The sequence below is a fragment of the Marmota flaviventris genome, chromosome 13 (assembly GCF_047511675.1).
Source record: "Marmota flaviventris isolate mMarFla1 chromosome 13, mMarFla1.hap1, whole genome shotgun sequence".
Classification (NCBI taxonomy): Eukaryota; Metazoa; Chordata; class Mammalia; order Rodentia; family Sciuridae; genus Marmota; species Marmota flaviventris.
This window is the reverse complement of record NC_092510.1, coordinates 85,683,651-85,705,985: the sequence shown is the minus strand read 5'-3', so window position 1 is coordinate 85,705,985 and position 22,335 is coordinate 85,683,651. Positions and strand designations below refer to the sequence as shown.

The window sequence follows — 22,335 nt, the reverse complement described above, 5'->3', positions numbered from 1 at the left end:
TTTTGTTAAATTACATTTTAATTAAATTTTCAACATAATTAATTTCAGGGAGAATGTGCTACCTACGAATATTTTAGCCTGAAGGCAGCTTTTTTTTCTATTATAAAGGGGAAGCTTAGCAAGCAAATAGAGGCAATAATGGTGTAGTAGGGCCAACCACATTGATCTCCAGGCAATAGTGCTATATAGTTCCATTTTACTAATAGCAACACCACGTAGCACCCAAAACTTTCTCCGTTAGTAGCAGGTGGCTGTTTGTGAAAAAAAAATGGGGGAAAGTTGACAGAGGACATACACACAGTCACGGAAGCTGGAGGCCATACACAGAAAGTCCTGTGGCTTCACACAGGAGACAGGCAGCTGTAGAAATGTCAGCTAGAAGCTCACCCACTGATGTGCATAGATTCCTGAAATAAAACATTGAGGGAAGAGGTAAGAAAGTGAACAAGATGTGTAGCACACCATCACTTAGTGAAAGCTCACCCATTCACGATACACAATGCACACTTTTAAAGATTTACACATATTCTTGTGGTGGGATAGGAGGAGGTTGGGAGAAGAGACCAAAGTGATCTAAAATTAGTAAAATAAGAGAGGCTCTTTGGATCAACCATAATCCTGTGTCTGATGAGAAGTATGGGAATAATACAAGTGAACATACAGAAAAAAATATAAATACTCCCAAATAGCATCACAAAGGTATACAGTAGGTGCTCCATGAATACTGATTGCTTATCTTGAGGATGATATGGAAAGGCTGAGCTGGATGTCTTCAAGATTCCAGTTGATACTGAGTTCCCAGTGAGTGTTCCCAGGTGGATGCCACGTACCCCCCCTGAGCAGACCCCTGGATGGGTCCTTTTTCTCTCTGCCCCACCCCCGCAAATCCCAGACTCCTGTGGCTCAGGATGACTCACCACCAACCATGACCCCTTGCACAACACCATGTGGCACCAGAGGCCAAAACCAACCAACGGATGCTACTGCTGCACCAGAGCAGCTGCAGGGACTGAGTCATGCCAACTCATTCTACAGGGGAACTGCACCAGAGAGGGGCAGACCCTCCCTGGAGCTGGTTGTTTTCCTTCCCCATGTGAGTCCCTCCTCCCCCAACCCTCCACGGCTGACCTACTAATAAATCCAGTAGCATGTAGCAGTGAGGTGGGGTTTCCATGCTCAGGCTCAGTGTCTAGAATACCACCTGCCAGACACTAGGGGACGACCCCCCAGGAGGCCAGGTGATTGCCCTGGGGGCCAGGAGTAAGCAGGGCCAGGACAGAAGCAGAGGCAGCCAGTGCTGTCCTCCTAATGCTCTTGCCACTAAAGATTATCTGCTCCCTGGAAGATACGCGATAGAAGCCCCGGCCTGTGGGGTGCCCAGCACCTTGGCCTTGGGACGGGGCCAATATAACGAAAGTGGTGGTCAGGGGAGGGGCAGGGGCAAAAGCCACCCTATAACACTGGCTCATTTCCCCCAAGTAGGCACTATTTTCACCTTTTTTTTTTTATATAGCTATGAGGAGGTGCCGAAAGGCTAAAGAACTCACCAACATTCCCAAAGTGAGGAAGGAACTGAAAAGGCATTTCAGCAAAGAGCGTCTATCTCCAAAGACTGAGTCCCTCCTCTGTGTGGCTTCCTGAAACCATAGAAGAAAACAGGAGGAACCACGGGTTTAAACACACAGAGCTCAGGCCTGAAAAGGAGCCACTGCGGAGGATTTCCTGGGCCCTCCTCAGTTGACACAGGCCTCACGTGAAGGGTGCCATTTGTGGAGAGAGTGTTAGCAAAGACATCCAGCCAGCAAGGCACAGAGTGCTTGGTGTGGCCCCCGGGTGACTCCAGATAGAACCTCAGGCACGTGGAGTGGGACAGAGAGACCAGTGGGAAAGGAGGCCTCCTACAGACAGAGGAAGCCCAGCCACATACCCGAGAAACCGTCCTGTACCACCAGGGCACTGTGGCTCCTGGAAGGAGTTCCACTGTGATGGGACATGGCTCTTCAGCCTCTCCAGAGTTCCCTGTCCACCTTGGTGGCAGGGGGAAGGACAGGACGTGGGTTAAAAAGAGTTTGAGTCCCGGCGCTGTCACCAACTTCCTGCAATCTAGAGCAAGAGGCTGATCCTCCCAGGTAAGGCCCAGACTGGCCAGGCAGGCACAGGGGAAATGCTCAGTGTGAGTTAACGGAGGTGACAACAATGAATGATGATGGCCACAACAAAGAGAGAGAAAAGGCAGAAGAAAAGGGGGAGAAAGGTGGTAGAGGAAGAAGAGAAGGAGGAGGAGAAGGTGGAGGAGAAAGAAGAGGTGGAGAAGCAGTGGCTGTCACACAGAGAGAGAGTGCTAACTCCAGAAGTCACCACTTCCAGAATGAGTCACAACATCCACCCTGCTAGCAGGATTTGGAGGAAAGTTCTGGAAACATGGTCAGGAATCTTTCCAAGGCCAAGACTCTTTCTTGTCTTCTGCCTGTCCCCTGCTATTGTCTAGTTCCTGCCGTGAAAACCAGCAACACCACATACTCATAAATCCCAGTCACCATGCCTGTGGCTAGAGGCCATAAAATGAGCTAGATGCAGCCTCTGCCCTCAGGGAGCTTACTGCTCAGGGGTAGGGGGTGGGGGTGGGGAAGGGGGCAGACTTACAGGCAACTGCCTAAATGTGAAAAGCCAACCCACCTGGAGCTCCACATGAAGAGCTGGGTGCTCAAGGGAAGGGGGCACTTATGTTGAAGGCATCCGGGGAGGAAACAGAGACTCTGGCTCCATGGATCTCAGAGAAAGATAGAAAACCAGGTCTGGAAAGGACAGATGCTGGGCCCTTCCAGGCTTCTGGGTGGCAGGAAATCATCAATAGATTTGAAGAGCCTTGGAGTGAACATCTCCAACGGTTTTACCTCTTTGGGGTCTTCTACTGACGATTCAAAGGTCTGACAGCCCATTCTTTGGTTTCAGGAAGGCCAGGCATCAGGCACTTCCCTCTGAGAACAGATTCACTTCCCAAAAGAAAATCCAGACAGTGTCGCCAAAAATGGTAGGTTACAAAGAAAGAAAGAAACACCAACTACAGCCTGGGCAGACAGAGCTAGTTTACCACCCGATCTCCTCTGGCTTGGTCCCAAGAGGCAAGGAGAGTGCTCAGTTTAAGACCCCTCCCCTCCTTCCCCCACTGACATCTTTACAACTAGAATTGGAAGATCCAGTTCTGGCCAAGGAGGTGTAGGTGGAATTGAAGGGGTGGAGCTCCTGGATAATTTCTTTCAAGGGAAATGCCCCCCCAGCTACTCCTTTTCCCTTCCCTAAATGTGAAAGTCATCGTGATGCCTGCAGGATCAGCAGCCACATCATAGTGTGAAGCTGAAAGCAATATTCTAGGACTGGGAGCTACCGGACTTTGTACAAGGACGGAGCCTGGGTTCTCAATGACTTTGCAGAACTACTTGCCTTTGGAAAAGACCTGGAGTCTCAGGCAGTCTGACTCCAGAACCCACACTGCAGTTGGTTTGAAGAGTGTTGGTTCCGGGGTCTGGGATCATCTCTTCTTACTGGAACTCAACTCAAATGTCTGTGTATGCAGAAAGCTTTGTCTAATCCCCAGAATGAATCAGAATTCCTTCATTTTATATGTGGCTTACCTCTGGGCAGTTACCATGATTATTTGTGACACCATTTATACAATGCCAAAGATTTACCAGCAGATCCTAAGCTTTGCAATGTCCAGTCTAGGTTCCTATACCTAGACCTTCAACCTGTGCACACCTACACAACATCCATATTGCAATCTACTTCCATATGTATATTATATCTCCGTATCTACCTACCTTCTTACCTATATAAGGCCTTTGTACACTGAAGACTAAGCACAGTGGCATGAGTAACACAGGCTTCCAAATCTTTGCTAAGTTAGGGAATGAATGGATGAAGTGAATGAATGAAAACCATGAATGGAAACCTTAGGATCATCCACCATCTTTATTTCTACCAAGAAAAACAAGATGTGAATAAACAAATGGTGACTCCCTCCTTTCTAGCATAGGTACCTCTTTGAGATTCAGGAGCTGAATGTTCAATGTGTCATTGCTTCCGAGAGTCCTTTGGGTATTGTGTGGCTTCTCAGGGTGCATACAGGTTATAAAAGCACATCTAATTTCCTCTTCAGAGGAACAAAGAGCTATGGTGGAAGAAGAAGCCAGTCCCACCTGAAGTCTGGGGACCACAGGGACTGTGATGGTGGAGGTTTGTGCCCTGTGCCGTTTCCCAGATGGATGCTCAGGCTGTGCCCTGTCACCACTGGGTAGCCACGGGTCCCTGGCATAAAGCAGCAAGCCTTTTCACAGATCTGAATTAGGACTGCTTGTGCTTCATGCCGTTTCAAAGCCACATCAAAGGCCTGGGCTGGGTTGCCAGGCCTACACTGAAAGTCCTCAGGAGCCACAGCCTGGGAGGCAGGGGCTCCTGAGGCAGACACTGGCTCCCTGAGGGGACCAGGTACTTTCCTAAAGAGAACACATCATTCAGCTCTTCCTGTGCCTTTACTGTAAACTCCGGGTTTCTCATGCACCTGAGAGGAAGGACAGGAGGAAGAGGGAGACAGACATAGAGACAGGGGAGGTTTGACATTAAAAACCATACACAACAAATAGCAACAGATTCTTAGGCATTCAGAGCTGTGAGTGGTAGGCCCCCATCTGGGAGGCAGAGACAGAGGCGCAGAGAGCCAAGGTGACTTGTCTGTGGTTCCCCACGTTGAGAGGGCAGATATGAAAACCTAAGCTTCCCATTGGTTTGCTCTGTGCTCCTTCTACCAAATCTATGCAGTCATTTTTTCTGAGCGCTTTCTAGAATCCAAGGCCCTCCAGAAGGAGGAGAGATCAAGTGCGTGTCTGAGGGCCAAGCAGGCCCATGACATGGTGGCACACTTAGATGTCATCCATCCCATCAAAACACAGAAAGAAAAAGCCAAGGCCTCTGTCTTCCCTGCAGTCCCAGTCCAGTGGGAGGGTCAGGCACCCCCCCAACTCCACTGACCCCTGGAAGACGTGGATGAAGGATTCCATGGGCAGGTAGGAAGGTGCAGCTGGAATCGGCAATGTGGTCCTGGCTACTTATTTTGTCTTTCTCTCAGATGTCCCTAATTGAGCATAAATAGAGCTATTAGTAGAGAAAGGAAGTCACCTGGATAAAATACTTTAGGGCCTCCTTGAATTACATAAGCGTAGGGGGTGCTCACAGTTGGGCAAGGGAAGCCAGAATCGGCATCTTGTATCACAGTCTCAGAACTTTCACTTCCAGAGACCAGTGGCGTACACTTTGGCTCACCCAGAGAAAGGCCTGTTTATATATGGGGTACAAGGCACATCTGCTGATTTGGATAAAATTTCATGTGTGTGCCATCCAGTTAATATTAGATCATAACGTTCTGAGAAATCAAAATGTAGTTAGGTGCAGAGAAATCAAACAGAATGCATTTACTGCTGCACATTAATGTAATTCACGTACATGTAGCTGCATGTGGTTAATCATTTTATGTAATCAAGCATAACTTTGCTCTGTTGATGGGGAACAAATAAACTGCTCCACAACCGAGTTCCCATTCCATCTAGCCTTCCTGGTCTTCTGCCCTCTGGCCACTTGAAGTTGGTACAAAGGATGAAGTACAGTAAATCCAGTACCAATGTTGTGCTGCCCCACTATGGCTGATCTACCAATCCCCCAAAATATCAAATAGAGTCCAATACAATGGAATTTTGGCAGCTGAGTGTGAAGTGTCACTCTGCTCTTGAGCTCTGTGCTCTGGGTCAAATTCCTGAACCTTGCAGAGCCTGTAAATGCAGACAATCACATACACTTTATACTAGTGTTGCTCAGAGTAATACAGGAGAGAATGTCTCCTAGGAAATGAGGTGCACACAGTAAGTAAACAGTGGACCCGTGCAAGGGATGTGCTTATCTGTCTGTTTCCCGTCATTCCTTTTATTTTCCCCACTCTACCCTGGAAAATTCAATTTGAGGTATACATGATGGGCATCAATGCTAACGAGGAATGGTAAGCAGCTGTGGCAAGCAGCCCTAAGCATCCCTCCTCGGGGTATATCCTGTGCCCACCTGGCCCTGGAGAACCAGGCTGCATGTGAGGACTACCAGCCAGGTCCCTGCACCAGACCAGGGTACTTGAATCCCCAGCTGCCTACACCTCCACCTCAAGCAATCTCAAAGATCTAAGCAGCCCCAGCATTGAGATTGGATGTGGAGTGGTTATCTTAATCTACATTAATATCAATCAGAAAGGCATTTTGACAAATGGAGAGGCAGTCCCATAATACCATGCAGCTGAGCTCTTTCCTATGTTCATATCTATTATCTCTTCAGGTCTTTACAACAAATTCACCGAGTTCTCTGGGTAGGTACAAGCATCTGACTTTTGCAAGTGAAAAAACTTCAGCTGAGAAGGGAGGTATTTTGTTAATGAGAACAAAATTAGAACATGACAGAGTCAAAGCCAAACCCAGAGAATTAGTCACCATGATCTGTTGGATCCAGGGCACACTCAGCTTAGACATTTATTCATGACCCTGGGTATCCAACAGTACAATTATTTTAGTAACTACATGCTTCTCCTCATATACCCCATGGCCTGTCTATCCCAGCTGACTACAGAGTTATATACTAGCAACCATGAGATTATTCAAGAAAATGATAATTTAAAAAATGGAACAGGGTAATCCTTTTCATTCACACTTCAAGTTAATACTTGGTACAAATGATGAACTCCCAACTCTAGGTTTTCCAGGGATCTTCTGAAGTGTGCAGGATAGAATTATATCAGCATATTATCGCACCTGAAGTTATAACTGTAATGGCTTTGATGAACAGGAAGATATCTTCATTAAAGAACAAATTTTAAATGGAAAGTATAAACATGAAATCACCTATGATTTCTGCTGTACTTTGGGGTATATGTTTATACATGCAGGCATATACATATGTGTGTGTGTATGTGGGAGTGGGAGGGGGGTTCTGCGTTTCCTTTTCCCATGCTCATGCACCTGTGGCCCCGGCCCAGTTCACACTCACACTCCTTGGCTAGGGGGAACTTTAAGTCCTGGTGCCTCCTTTCCCCTTGAAGAGTGTAGAGTGGGGACATCATGCCTATGAATCTTAGCTGGATAGAGATGCAGAAAATGCTGCTTTAAAAATGCCTCCTGGGGTTGGGGCTGTGGCTCGGTGGTAGAGCGCTTGCCTCGCAAGTGTGAGGAACTGGGTTCAATCCTCAGCATCACATAAAAATAAACCAACAAAACAAAGGTATTGTCTCCATTTACAACTAAAAAAAAATTCCTCTTGGTGTTTTGTGAGCACTGATGCGCAGGTCCCTTTATGACGGTGTCCCCCTTGTTTTGAAAGGTAGCCAGTCCCAAGGGAACTGCCAATACCCCAGAGAGAATTCTGATTATTAGGGAAAGTCCAGTTTTTACTGAACAAATAAAGAAGAATGCCTTCTTAAGACAGTCTCCATGTATTTCAGACAGGGTTGTTCATTTGACTATAAATTTCATTTATAAGGCACAGGAATGTGGATTCCACTGACTCATAGAGGTCTTCATCATCCAATAGCTTAGGATGAGTAGACGCAGAGAAGGTAGATTCTTGGGGAATCTCCACAAGAAAATAGTTGTTTGATAAGTAACGTTTCTCAACCAAGCAGACAAACCATTTTCTGAAGAAGCATGATACTCCCCCAGCTGAGTATCCAATTTTCCTGAGCAAAATAAATGGGTTTTCATGAAGTGTCTGAGGTTAACAGTGAGGTTATTTACTACTTTACGGCTTTGTCTTCCTGGGCAAGAATTTCCTGAAACAAGTGGTAAAATCAGGTTGGTCCTCCGTTCCTGGTTCGGATCACTGAACACGAGGAAAGCTGTCATTCATTCATACTGGAACCCAAGCCTGAGCCAGCAGAAGAATGACTGCTCCGTATACCAAAGAGCCTTGTTCCCGTGGTGGACAGAGGTCTGTGCAGAGAGAAGTGCTCACTGTGAATATGTACTGAGCTATCATAGAGAATCAATGCTAAACATTTGTGCTAATATGACAGTGAAAGTGTGTGTGTGTGTGTGTGTGTGTGTGTGTGTGTATTAAGTGTGTGGGGGGAAACATAGAGAGAGGGAGGGAGAGAGAGAGACCACAAGAATTTTCATTTTCCACATCTCAGTGGCACAAATAACAACCGTTCTGGGGGAGCATGATTTAGCCCCCCAGGGGATGTGTGGTGTCTAGAGACACTCATGGTTGTCCCAACTGGGAGATGGTGTTAAAGGCACTTAGTGGGTACAGGCTGAGGACACTGCTCAATGTCTCAGAAAGCTCAGGACAACAAAGGATTATGCAGAGTACCAAGTTCAGGAATGCTGACATATGAGAAAATGAAGGTTCACTCTGAGGAGAGTGAACAAGAGGACAAAGACCAAGTCAGAACTCCAAGGAAGTCCTCTGGAAAGGGACCAACCTGAAAAGGGGGCTGGCACCAATCCCATCATGCATGTTACTCATGATCTTTTAAGGTTCAACAATGTAACAAAGCGTTTTCTCACATCATTAAATGTTCTTTGAAATTATGGCTTTTAATTGTTTCATAATATCCTCTTACATGCCTATACTACGACTGTTTTTTGCTAATTCTTTCTTCTTTGATAATCAGAGTATTTCTAATTTTCTGGTGGTGCTGGCAGAAGAGCCACAGACACTTGTATGAGTAGAAATTTGGGGATGCCGGATGGTTTTCTTAAAATTTCTTAGACATAAAAATATTTCATGACAGGATGTACACATTTTGTCTTTTGAATCATGTTGCAAATTGACTTCCAGAAAGATCCCTCAAAACACACTTCCACAAGTAGTGATAGAGAGCTCGTGGATTTGATTTTCATTGTTGTCTCTTCAAATTTTATGCCAAAGGTTCAGTCACTAACCTAAGAGATTTTTCTATTTAATCATTTCCACCCCTTCTTCCAAAAATGGCATTTTCTTAGGAACACTGTGCTGCTATGGATGCAGACCTTCCAGAAGGCAGTCCTGTCCCTAATGTTATCCTAGAAATATGAATGTTTTCTTTTTCTCTTTTTTTATTGATTTTATTTTTTAAATACATGACAGCGGAATGCATTACGATTCTTATTCCACATATAGAGCACAGTTTTTCATATCTTTGTATATAGAGTATGTTCATGTCAATTCATGCCTTTATACATGTAGTTTTTTTTGCATTACACATATATACCACAATTTTTCATATCTCTGTATATACAGTATGTTGACACCCAGTTCATGTCTTCATACATGTACTTTGGATAATGACATTATCCATCACATTCCACCATCCTTGCTAATCCCCTGCCCCCTCCCTTTCCCTCCGACCCCTCTTCCCTATCTAGAATTCATCTATTCCTCCCATGGTCCCCCTCCCTACCCCACTATGAGTCAGCCTCCTTATATCAGAGAAAACGTTCGGCACTTGTTTTTTTTGGGATTGGCTAACTTCACTTAGCATTATCTTCTCCAATGCCATCCATTTGCCTGCAAATGCCATGATTTTATTCTCTTTTAATGCCGAGTAAAATTCCATTGTGTATATATGCCACACTTTTTTTTAATCCATTAATCCACTGAAGGGCATCTAGCTTGGCTCCACAGTTTAGCTATTGTGAATTTTGCTGCTATAAACATTGATGTGGCTGTGTCCCTGTAGTATGCTGGTTTTGAGTCTTTTGGGTATAGTCCATTGTACTTTATTGGCAAGGGATTCCATTTAAAAAGAGAAATTTCCAGCAGGGTACTATACTGCCTCTACTGGTGGAAATGAGAACATCCTAGAGACATTGAGAGAGTTAGTTTTAAAGATTCAGGGGGAAGTTGAGGCCAGGATTCAAATTCTTTATTCTTCATTCTGTGCTATTTCAGCTTATTCTAGCTCCCCTCGCCCAAAAAAATCATAAATATTTTTTAAAATTCTGAATATGTGACATTTTTACAGCTAAAGAGACTGGGCTCAGAAGAGTTAAGCAGTTTATTTGTGATGACATAGCTTGTTAAGTAGGAAGAACTGGATTCCAACCAGCTCTATCTCACTTGGCTAGTTGGAAAAGGCATTTGTCAGATCTCTGATGAGACAGAAAATGAATAGTCTATGGTCTCCTATTAAGCCTCAAGGGGAAAATGACATTCCTTTTCATATTAATGTAGATTACAATGCTGAGTTAAATCTGAATCAGTTAATTAGTAGAGTCTTTTCATAACAAAATAATTTATGCCACATACAATGTGCTATTGTTCTAGAGGACACATTTTTTAACTGCCCTGTCCAACAGCGTAGTCACAAGCCACATGTGGTTACTGAGGACTGGAAATATGGGTACTTCAGATTGAGATATATTGGAGGTATAAACTACAGGCAAAAAAAAATTTCAAGGATTTGGTTTGAAGAAAGGAATGTGAAATAGTTCATTAATCATTTGTTTATACTCTTTCCACGAATAAGTTGAAGAAACTATTAAAACATTTTTATGTGTTTTGTTTTGTTTTGTTTTGTTTTGTTTCTTTACCACAGCCACAAGAAGTTTTACAATTTCCCTGTGGCTCCACATTATGTTTCTGCTGGACAGTGTTGATCCAAAGGACTTACTAATTCTGCGAGTGGGGGGTACCTTGGGCGTCATTCAATGAACAGGGCCCTATAGGTGGAGAATGATTTGATAGCCGTTCATCCCAACTATTGACAACACCTTAAATCCCAGACTTGTTAGAACTGGAGGGAACAAGCAGAGGCTTCTCATTGTTCTCAAATTCCAATTCCCCTCTTCTTTCATAGGGATGGAACTCCAATTTTTGCCTGGCAACCTAGCAGCTAAGAATAAATACTATGCTACTCCATTTCCCAGGCTACCTGGCAGTTTAGGTGAAGCCAGGTGACCCAGTTCTGGCAGGTTGAATGTGAATGAAGTGCTTTGTGCAACTTTATCCACGAGAGATGGGATGTCATTCTTGACTTTTAGTGCTTTCCTACATTCTGGGAAAACAAAAAAGAATCCCGGGCTCTTGAGGAATTTTTTTTTTTTTTTTAAGAGTCGATACTCCAGTAACCTATCTTAAGGTTCCTATGTGAGGCAGAAGGACACTTCTAGTGGAGTCACTGTTTTATACAACTGATTTAGTCACTGATACAGATTCTGGAGGTCATTTTTTAACTTTCTTTTTTTTTTTTTTTTTTTGGTGCTGGGGGATCCAACTCAGAGCCTCGTGCGTGTTGGACATGTATGAAACCACTGAGCTAAATCCTCAGATTCTGTTTAGCACGGTTACATGGCAGGACAATTATTATCAGACAGGGCTAGAAAGTACCCACATTCAGAAAGCAGCTCAGCCAGGTAGCTATGTCTTCACCCCAGGGCTTCTGTTTACCCTTGCATACCATGCATTGCACTCCGTTACTTTATCCAACTTGTGCAATCTATAAAAATACATTCCAGAAGATACGGTGTATAAATAAACTACACCTCTTTGGATCCCAGAGATAAGAATCTCACTTTGCTCCGGTAATTGGTGAGTTAAACTGTTCTTAAAACAATAATTTGTGGAAACCAGCCCAGCCCAAAGTAGTTTCTTTAAGCAAGAGACAAACAGTCATAAAATAAACTTCAGTGACATCATTTTAGAGGCATCAAAATAATGAAATATGACCTGATGTTACTTGCTTCCTCCCTGTCCTTTCAAATGCAGATAAAGTTTGGTCAAACCATAACTCCATGCTCCAGGGAAAACCAAAGCCTGTAAAAACCAGGACCAAAGCCTGCTGTCTCTATAAAAGCTGTTTACTGCACACTGCTACAACCCAGATAGGAAATCCAGCCCTTCCACTCACCCAAACAGCTAAGCTGCTCACTAGAAGATATCTGTAGGACACAGGGTAGAGATTATTATATCACAATTTCAAATGGAACATTAGGTATCTAAGTGTGAAAACATTTCTTGGGCCACTGTCTTGTCAGTTTAGGCTGCTATAACAAATTGCCATAGACTGGTGTCTTAAACAGCAAAAATTCATTTTCTGAAATCTAAAAAGATTTATGTTTTCTCCTTTTTCTATAAGGGCACTAATCCCATCACAAGGGCCCCGCCCTCATGAATTCATTCCACCTTAATTATTTCCCTTAATTATTTCCTTAATTAAATACCATCACTCTGGGGATTGGTATTCAACTATAAGTTAGGGGGAGGAGGACACCAATATTTAATGGATAACAGCCACCCTATCCTAAAGGATGAGTCACTACAAGGCCACAGAGACGCTCTCTCCCGGTAATGGCAGACTCAGAATGAGTTGGGGAGCAGAACACTAGTTTCCTTGCACCTTGAAATAGCGCTGTCATTCAGCCTGTTTGAGCAAAGTCACAGCCATGCATGTGGGGGCTCCAGCTTCACCCTGTAGAGCCCTCAGCCAGAGCACCTCTCTAGTCCTCCCTCCCCTCACCCCTTTATATGCTCCGGATCTCCCCTGTTCCTGGTTGATATGAAGATGTACCTATCTCCAAACCTCCCTTGTATTCCAGGCTGAGCAGCTCAGGTATGGTTTTGTTTTGTTTTTGCTTGTGCTCCTGGAACAGCCCCTGGGGGTCTGACTGCTGCACACAGTGGCTAGATGAATGATCTTCCTAAATAACAAGGATCCTTTCTGATGTAGGCTAAATGTTCGTTTTTCTCTCCAGCACGGATTTGTAAGTTGAAAGCAAATCTCCAGTGTAATGGTATGGGGTGGTGCTTGGGGGGGGGGGGGTGTGATTAGGTCATGAGAACAGGGTCCCCATTAATGAGATTATAGAAAGCCCATTCTGTCATGTGAAGACATGGCCAGGCAGCAGTCTATGAAACCAGAAGTAGCCTTCACCAGACACCAAATATCGGGGTGCATTGTCTTGGGCTTCCCAGCCTCTAGACTTGTGAGCAATCAGTGTCGGCTGTTTACCAGACACCCAGTCTGATATTTTGTGACAGTAGCCCAGATGGACCTAGACACGTCATAGATGAATTCTGGTGCAAGCTGTTAAGATATTTTAAAGATTAGAAAGCAAAAATCTATGGCACCTTCAGGCTATGTCTGTCACAGGGATAAATACTTCCCTACACATACCCAAACATACCGCCCTGAAAAGCTAGGCTGAGGCCACGTCCTGAGCAATGGAGAGATGACAAAATCCTGACAAACTCCCTGTCGGGTAGCTGTCTCTCTTGGATCTAACCTCAACAAGGGGCTGGCCAGCCTCTGCATGAAGGAGAGCCACTCTGGTCCAAGGGAGTTCTGACCCACTGGACCTGCTACCATTGGATCAGGTTCCATCACCATATGGGGGAAGGGCTGATGCCCTCTGGCTTCCTTGGCAAAGATCCTAATGTTTTAGCGTAGAATTCAGACTTCACACTCTGGAAGTCCCTGCATGCCCAGCCTTCTCTCCCTCTAACTTCCTCCCCCTCCTTTCTGACTTCTGCTGGAAGACCTTCGTCCCCTTTCTAAACCTAGGAAAGGCCTGGGAAACCTTAAAATCCACCATACTTTCTCCAGGCAGAGCAGTGCATTCACCCCTCTGTTTTCCCGGAGCGCCTTCTGCCTACCTTTATGGTAGCACACAGTAGATTACACTGGATGCTTTGCTGAGCCTTCTGTCTGCTACTGTGGAGGAGAAACTGCACCATGAATGTCCCCAGCTAGTAGCACAAGGCCTAGGATGGAGTGCACAATGGACATTGGGTTAAATTATCATACAACTGCATCCCCTCTTCTCCACGAAAGCCTTCAAACACCTGAAAACAGGGACCTTGTCTACCTCCAGTCATCTCTTCCTCTTGAGTTCAAGATATGTCTCCATCAGATAAGATCTGGTGACCTGTGACAATTCACTCAACTCCTCTAAGTCACTGGGAAGATCAGTGAGTAGCCCACATTACAGGCAAAGAAATTGACTCTGATTGATGTGACTTAACCCAGAAATGAACCTCTTCCCACCCAGGGCCTCCCAGGGACAAGTGAGGACTTAGAAAAATAGGCCTTCCCTGAAATTTCCTTGCAAACCATCTTGCCATTTCTCCACTTTCCACCAGAGGGATGATAAAAAGCTCCACTTTCCCAAAGAGGCATTTAATGATGTGAAATGGTTTGAGTCTCACACACACACCCGGGGCCATACGATTCTGGATTTACTGGCTGAGAGATAATTTCAAACTTCTCAAAAAAGAAAAAGACCAATCATTTTTAAATTGAAACTCTTAAGCCAAAAAATAAAATAAGAAAATACTGTTCATGTGCTCTTTTTTCAGCCTCTTCTCCACAATGAGTTATATCCACTGAAGCACTAGACAAAAACCACAGGGAGAGCCCTCGAGCCACAAAAAATGCATCTGCTCAGAAATTTAAGTGAGAATTCAGAGAAGGAATTGTGGCTGTTTGGGTGGAGTGTCACACATGTGGGAAGGTTCTAGTCTTATAAACAATTCCAAGGCATGCTAAGACAATAGAAGCATTAACTGCTTCAGAACTGCACAAAATGTCTCCCAAAGGCCCATGTACTGAAGGCTTGGTCACCTGCCTGTGGCTCTACTGAAAAGTGGTGGAATTTCTGGGAGGTGGGACCTAGTGACAGGAAGCTAGGTCACCGGGGACAATCCCTTGAAACAGATTCTGGACCCCAGACCTTCCTCTCTCTCTCTCTCTCTCTCTCTCTCTCTCTCTCTCTCTCTGCTTCCTGGCCATATCGAAGTGAACAGGCCTCCCAAGCTGCCATGTGTTCCTGCCATGATGCTCTGCCCCACCACAAGCCCAAAGCAACAGGGCCAAGGGACCTTGGAGTGAAACCTCTGAAACCGTGAGCCAAAGTACATCTTTCCCTCTTTTGATGATGTCAGGCATTTCTTCAAAGTAATGAAAAGTAATGACTGACACACTGCATTTACTTTTGTCTAATAGCATATGAAAGTAAGTTCTGCAAGCATTTGATGTCTTGGCACCTCACTGGATTCTGATGCCAGCTGGTCTTGTGTTATCAATGAATCTTAAACTTGAATGGACATATAAATCACCTGGAATTCTTGTCTAAATGAATATTATCATTCAGCAGTATTGGAAAAGGGCTTCAGATATTACATTTTAACAATGTTCCAGAAAATGCCACAGCTCCTGATGATCCTGTCCCATTTTTTTTTTTTTTTTTTTGTTAAAAGTTTTTTGTTGGGCTGGGGATGTGGCTCAAGCCGTAGCGCGCTCGCCTGGCATGCGTGCAGCCCGGGTTCGATCCTCGCCACCACATACAAACAAAGATGTTGTGTCTGCCGAAAACTGAAAAATAAATATTAAAAATTGTCTCTCTCTCTCTCTCTCTCTTTTAAAAAAAAGTTTTTGTTAGTGCGTCACCATTATACAGAACAGTGTGGTTTTTTTGTTATATATTCATTCTTGCACACAATATAATTTGATCATTTCCTCTTTTCAAGGGAACTGTGTGTTTTTATGTTTTATTAATCATTATTTTAATTGTACATGTTTACAGGGTATGATCATTTGATACATATATATAAAGTATAACAAATGAATCAGAGTGTTTGCATTTGTATCTCTTTAAACATTTTTAGAATCAATTAACATATGATAATTGTACATATTATAGGGCACAGTGTTTTATTTTAATACATGTATACAATATGTACTGACTAACATTTTTATCTTCTTATCATTACCCTGTCTTTGAAGCCTCTGAGCTCCTTTCTTGTATATATTCATAAAATATATAGCACTTATCATAAACTTTTAGAAAATGTGAGGTGTCTAGAAGGAGGTGGGAACTCCATGGAGCTGAAAGGTACAACAAGACCATCAGGGATTCATTCGCTTTCCATGCACTAGAACATGTATCCATTTATGATGTAAAATTGAGGTGATTTATAGAAGTTAATATCTCATTTTAATCACACCAACCCTCACAAAGTAGACAAGTAGCTTAAAATTATTCCTGCGCGAAACAGTGGATTGAAGTTTTACCAGTACTTTAAATTCAGTTAATATCAGGTCACTGTCACAATTGGCATTCTTCCTATTCTAAGTGCCAGTTTTTTTTTTTTGATAGCCACATTATGAGATTAAAAAAAAAAGGATCTGGTGAAACTGGAAATGAAGTCAGCAAAAAAATTGAAACTGTCAAGAATATCATTTGTAATAAGACTTCTTCAATCTTCAGCAAGGAACCTAAGCCAAAGTTTATTTTTTTTTCCTTATAATATTTCTAATGAAAGTATCTCATGTAAAATAATTATTTGTTTTTTTTTTTTGTTTTTTTTTTTATTGTTGGCTGTTCAAAACATTACATAGTTCTTGATATATCATATTTCACAATTTGATTCAAGTGGGTTATGAGCTCCCATTTTTACCCCATATACAGATTGCAGAATCACATCAGTTACACATCCATTGATTTACAAATTGCCATACTAGTGTCTGTTGTATTCTGCTGTCTTTCCTATCCTCTACTATCCCCCCTCCCCTCCCCTCCCCTCCCCTCCCATCCCCTCTTCTCTCTCTGCCCCCTTTACTGACATTCGTTTGTCCCCCTTGTATTATTTTTCCCCTTCCCCTCACTTCCTCTTGTATGTACTTTTGTATACCTCTGAGGGTCTCCTTCCATTTCCATGCATTTTCCCTTCTCTCTCCCTTTCCCTCCCACCTCTCATCCCTGTTTAATGTTAATCTTCTTCTCATGCTCTTCGACCCTACTCTGTTCTTAGCTACTCTCCTTATATCAAAGAAGACATTTGACATTTGTTTTTTAGGGATTGGCTAGCTTCACTTAGCATAATCTGCTCTAATGCCATCCATTTCCCTGTAAATTCTATGATTTTGTCATTTTTTAATGCAGAGTAATACTCCATTGTGTATAAATGCCACATTTTTTTTATCCATTCATCCATTGAAGGGCATCTAGGTTGGTTCCACAGTCTAGCTATTGTGAATTGTGCTGCTATGAACATCGATGTAGCAGTGTCCCTGTAGCATGCTCTTTTTAGGTCTTTAGGGAATAGACCGAGAAGGGGAATAGCTGGGTCAAATGGGGGCTCCATTCCCAGCTTTCCAAGAAATCTCCATACTGCTTTCCAAATTGGCTGCACCAATTTGCAGTCCCACCAGCAATGTACAAGTGTACCCTTTTCCCCACATCCTCGCCAGCACTTGTTGTTGTTTGACTTCATAATGGCTGCCAATCTAACTGGAGTGAGATGGTATCTTAGGGTGGTTTTGATTTGCATTTCTCTGACTGCTAGAGATGGTGAGCATTTTTTCATGTACTTGTTGATTGACTGTATGTCCTCCTCTGAGAAGTGTCTGTTCAGGTCCTTGGCCTATTTGTTGATTGGGTTGTTTGTTCTCTTATTGTCTAATTTTTTGAGCTCTTTGTATACTCTGGATATTAGGGCTCTATCTGAAGTGTGAGGAGTAAAGATTTGTTCCCAGGTTGTAGGCTCTCTATTTACCTCTCTTATTGTATCTTTTGCTGAGAAAAAACTTTTTAGTTTGAGTAAGTCCCATTTGTTGATTCTAGTTATTAACTTTTGTGCTATGGGTGTCCTATTGAGGAATTTGGAGCCCGACCCCACCGACTGTAGATCGTAGCCAACTTTTTCTTCTATCAGACGGCGCGTCTCTGATTTGATATCAAGCTCCTTGATCCATTTTGAATTAACTTTTGTGCATGGCGAGAGAAAGGGATTCAGTTTCATTTTGTTGCATATGGATTTCCAGTTTTCCCAACACCATTTGTTGAAGATGCTATCCTTCCTCCATTGCATGCTTTTAGCCCCTTTATCAAATATAAGATAGTTGTAGTTTTGTGGATTGGTTTCTGTGTCCTCTATTCTGTACCATTGGTCCACCCGCCTGTTTTGGTACCAGTACCATGCTGTTTTTGTTACTATTGCTCTGTAATATAGTTTGAAGTCTGGTATCGCTATACCGCCTGATTCACACTTCCTGCTTAGCATTGTTTTTGCTATTCTGGGTCTTTTATTTTTCCATATGAATTTCATGATTGCTTTCTCTATTTCTACAAGAAATGCCGTTGGGATTTTGATTGGCATTGCATTAAACCTATAGAGAACTTTTGGTAATATCGCCATTTTGATGATGTTAGTTCTGCCTATCCATGAACAGGGTATATTTTTCCATCTTCTAAGATCTTCTTCTATTTCTCTCTTTAGGGTTCTGTAGTTTTCATTGTATAAGTCTTTCACCTCTTTTGTTAGGTTGATTCCTAAGTATTTTATTTTTTTTGAAGATATTGTGAATGGAGTGGTTGTCCTCATTTCCATTTCAGAGGATTTGTCGCTGATATACAGGAATGCCTTTGATTTATGCGTGTTGATTTTATATCCTGCCACTTTGCTGAATTCATTTATTAGCTCTAATAGTTTCTTTGTAGACCCTTTTGGGTCTGCTAGGTATAGAATCATGTCATCTGCAAATAGTGATAATTTAAGTTCTTCTTTTCCTATTTTGATGCCTTTAATTTCTTTCGTCTGTCTAATTGCTCTGGCCAGTGTTTCGAGAACTATGTTGAACAGAAGTGGTGAGAGAGGGCATCCCTGTCTTGTTCCAGATTTTAGAGGGAATGCCTTCAATTTTTCTCCATTCAGAATGATGCTAGCCTGAGGCTTAGCATAGATTGCTTTTACAATATTGAGGTATGTTCCTGTTATCCCTAGTTTTTCTAGAGTTTTGAACATAAAGGGATGCTGTACTTTGTCGAATGCTTTTTCCGCATCTATCGAGATGATCATATGGTTCTTATTTTTAAGTCTATTGATGTGGTGAATAACATTTATTGATTTCCTTATATTGAACCAGCCTTGCATCCCAGGGATGAATCCTACTTGATCATGGTGCACAATTTTTTTGATGTGCCTTTGTATCCGAGTGGCCAGAATTTTATTGAGGATTTTTGCATCTAGGTTCATTAGAGATATTGGTCTGTAGTTTTCTTTCTTTGAAGTGTCTTTGTCTGGTTTAGGTATCAGGGTGATGTTGGCCTCGTAGAATGAATTTGGAATTTCTCCCTCTTTTTCTATTTCCCGAAGTAGCTTGAAAAGTATTGGTATTAGTTCCTCTTTAAAGGTTTTGTAAAACTCTGCTGTATACCCATCCGGTCCTGGGCTTTTCTTAGTTGGTAGTCTTTTGATGGTTTCTTCTATTTCCTCAATTGATATTGGTCTGTTTAGGTTGTCTATATCCTCCTGACTCAATCTGGGCAGATCATATGACTTAAGAAATTTATCTATGCCTTCACTATCTTCTAATTTATTGGAGTATAAGGATTCAAAATAATTTTTGATTATCTTCTGTATTTCTGAAGTGTCTGTTGTGATATTGCCTCTTTCATCCCGTATGTTAGTGATTTGAGTTCTCTCTCTTCTTCTCTTCGCTAGCATGGCTAAGGGTCTGTCGATTTTGTTTATTTTTTCAAAGAACCAACTTTTAGTTTTGTCAATTTTTTCAATTGTTTCTTTTGTTTCGATTTCATTGATTTCAGCTCTGATTTTAATTATTTCTTGCCTTCTACTTCTTTTGCTGTTGTTTTGCTCTTCTTTTTCTAGGATTTTGAGATGAAGTATGAGATCATTTATTTGTTGGTTTTTTCTTTTTTTAAGGAATGAACTCCAAGCAATGAATTTTCCTCTTAGAACTGCTTTCAATGTGTCCCATAGATTCCGATATGTTGTGTCTGTGTTTTCATTAATCTCTAAGAATTTTTTAATTTCCTCCTTGATGTCTTCTATAACCCATTGATCATTCAGTAACCTATTGTTCATTCTCCAAGTGATATATTCTTTTTCCTTCCTTCTTTTATCGTTGATTTTCAGTTCCATTCCATTATGATCAGATAGGATGCATGGTATTATCTCTACTCCTTTGTATTGTCTAAGAGTTTCCCTGTGACATAATATATGATCTATTTTTGAGAAGGATCCATGTGCTGCTGAGAAAAAAGTGTAACTGTTTGATGTTGGGTGGTATATTCTATATATGTCAATTAAGTCTAGGTTATTAATTGTGTTATTGAGTTCTATAGTTTCCTTATTCAACTTTTGTTTGGAAGATCTGTCCAGTGGTGAGAGAGGTGTGTTGAAGTCTCCCATGATTATTGTATGGTGGTCTATTAGACTCTTGAACTTGAGAAGAGTTTGTTTGATGAACATAGCTGCACCATTGTTTGGGGCATATATATTTATGATTGTTATGTCTTGTTGGTGTATGGTTCCCTTGAGCAGTATGTAGTGTCCCTCTTTATCCCTTTTGATTAACTTTGGCTTAAAATCTATTTTATTTGATATGAGTATGGATACTCCTGCTTGTTTCCGAAGTCCATATGAGTGATATGATTTTTCCCAACCTTTCACCTTCAGCCTATGTATGTCTTTTCCTATCAAATGCGTCTCCTGTAGGCAGCATATTGTTGGGTCTTGTTTTGTGATCCATTCTACTAGCCTGTGTCTCTTGATTGGTGAGTTTAAGCTATTAACATTTAGGGTTATTATTGAGATATGGGTTGTTCTTCCAGCCATATTTGTTTATTTATGTTACTAAACATGGTTAGTTTTCCACTTTGATTATTTTCCCCCCTTTAGTGTCCTACCTCCCACTGTTGGTTTTCATTGTTATTTTCCATTTCCTCTTCCTGTAATGTTTTGCCAAGGATGTTTTGAAGAGATGGTTTTCTAGCTGCAAATTCTTTTAACTTTTGTTTATCGTGGAAGGTTTTAATTTCATCTTCCATCCTGAAGCTTAATTTCGCTGGAAACACAATTCTTGGTTGGAACCCATTTTCTTTCAGTGTTTGAAATATGTTATTCCAGGATCTTCTAGCTTTCAGAGTCTGTGTTGAAAGATCAGCTGTTATCCTGATTGGCTTACCCCTAAATGTGATCTGCTTCCTTTCTCTTGTAGCTTTTAAAATTCTCTCCTTGTTCTGTATGTTGGGCATCTTCATTATAATGTGTCTAGGTGTGGGTCTCTTATGATTTTGCACATTCGGCATCCTGTAGGCTTCTAGGATTTGGGGTTCTGTCTCATTCTTCAAGTCTGGGAAGTTTTCTCGAATTATTTCATTGAATAGATTGCTCATTCCTTTGGTTTGAAACTCTGTTCCTTCCTGTATCCCAATGACTCTTAAATTTGGTCTCTTGATGTTATCCCATATTTCTTGGATGTTCTGCTCATGGTTTCTTAACAGTCTTGCTGAGCTGTCTATGTTCTTTTCAAGTTGAAATACTTTATCTTCATTGTCTGATGTTCTGTCTTCTAAGTGTTCTACTCTGCTGGTAGTATTCTCAATTGAGTTTTTAAGTTGGCTTATTGCTTCCTGCATTTCTAGGATTTCTGTTTGTTTGTTTTTTATAACCTCTATTTCCCTGTATAGTTGATCTTTTGCTTCTTGGATTTGTTTATGTAATTCATTGTTGAAGTGATCTTTCATTTTCTGATTTTGCTGTCTGATGTCTTCCTTGAGACTCCAGATCATCTGAAGCATGTATATCCTGAATTCTTTATCTGACATTCCATCAGCTGCAGCTATTACCTCTTCTAAAGTTGAGTTGACCTGCAATGCTTGTGGTCCTTTCTTTCCTTGTCTCTTCATACTGTTCGCGTTCCTTTCTTCTTGGTGAAACTGTTGTGCTATTGAATTTTCCCCCTATATCTTTATACTGGTCTTGTATAGTTGCAAAGTCTCCCTCGCAGGCACGGGCGGCGGCTCTGCCCCTCCGCCAATTGGGGCAATGTGCCTACCACGCCGGCAGGCCGCTGGGCCTGCTCTGCCAGTCGGTAGCAGGTCCGCAGTCCTTGCAGGCGCGGGCGGCGGCTCTGTCCCTCTGTGGGCCGCTAGGCTTGTTCTGTCGGTGGTCGCCGTTCTGCCTACTTTGCAGGCGCAGGCAGCGGCATTGCCCCTCTGCAGGCCTCTGGGGCTGTACTGCCAGTGGGTCGCAGGTCCGCCTACTTTGCAGGCGTGGGGGGGGGGGCGGCTCTACCCTTCCTCAGGCCACTGGGCCTGTTCTGTCTCTCGGTTGCAGGTCTGACCTGTTCTGATGGTGGTCTCAGTTCCGATTACCTTGCAGGCGCGGGGGGGAGGGGGCGGCTCTGCCTCTCAGCAGGCCGCTGCTCCTCTTCTGCCGGTGGGTCGCAGGCCCGCCTACCTTGCAGGAGTGATTGGAAGCTCTGTCCCGCCGCGGGCCACTGGGCCTTTTCTGTCGGTGGTCACCCTT

General features: G+C 42.7%; 1 long non-coding RNA gene across 2 annotated transcripts; it reads right to left on the bottom strand.

The window, feature by feature from the left end:
- On the bottom strand, nt 1-2,965 carry LOC114103671 (uncharacterized). 2 transcript variants are annotated; one of them, XR_003584714.3, is made up of 3 exons: nt 2,677-2,965; nt 1,548-1,637; nt 1-407 (listed from the first exon to the last, which is right to left on the bottom strand). It is a non-coding gene; the product is annotated as an uncharacterized lncRNA (long non-coding RNA). The 2 variants fall into 2 exon arrangements; XR_003584715.3 differs by lacking the exon at nt 2,677-2,965 and adding an exon at nt 1,928-2,029.
- Nucleotides 2,966-22,335: the final 19,370 nt, after the last annotated feature.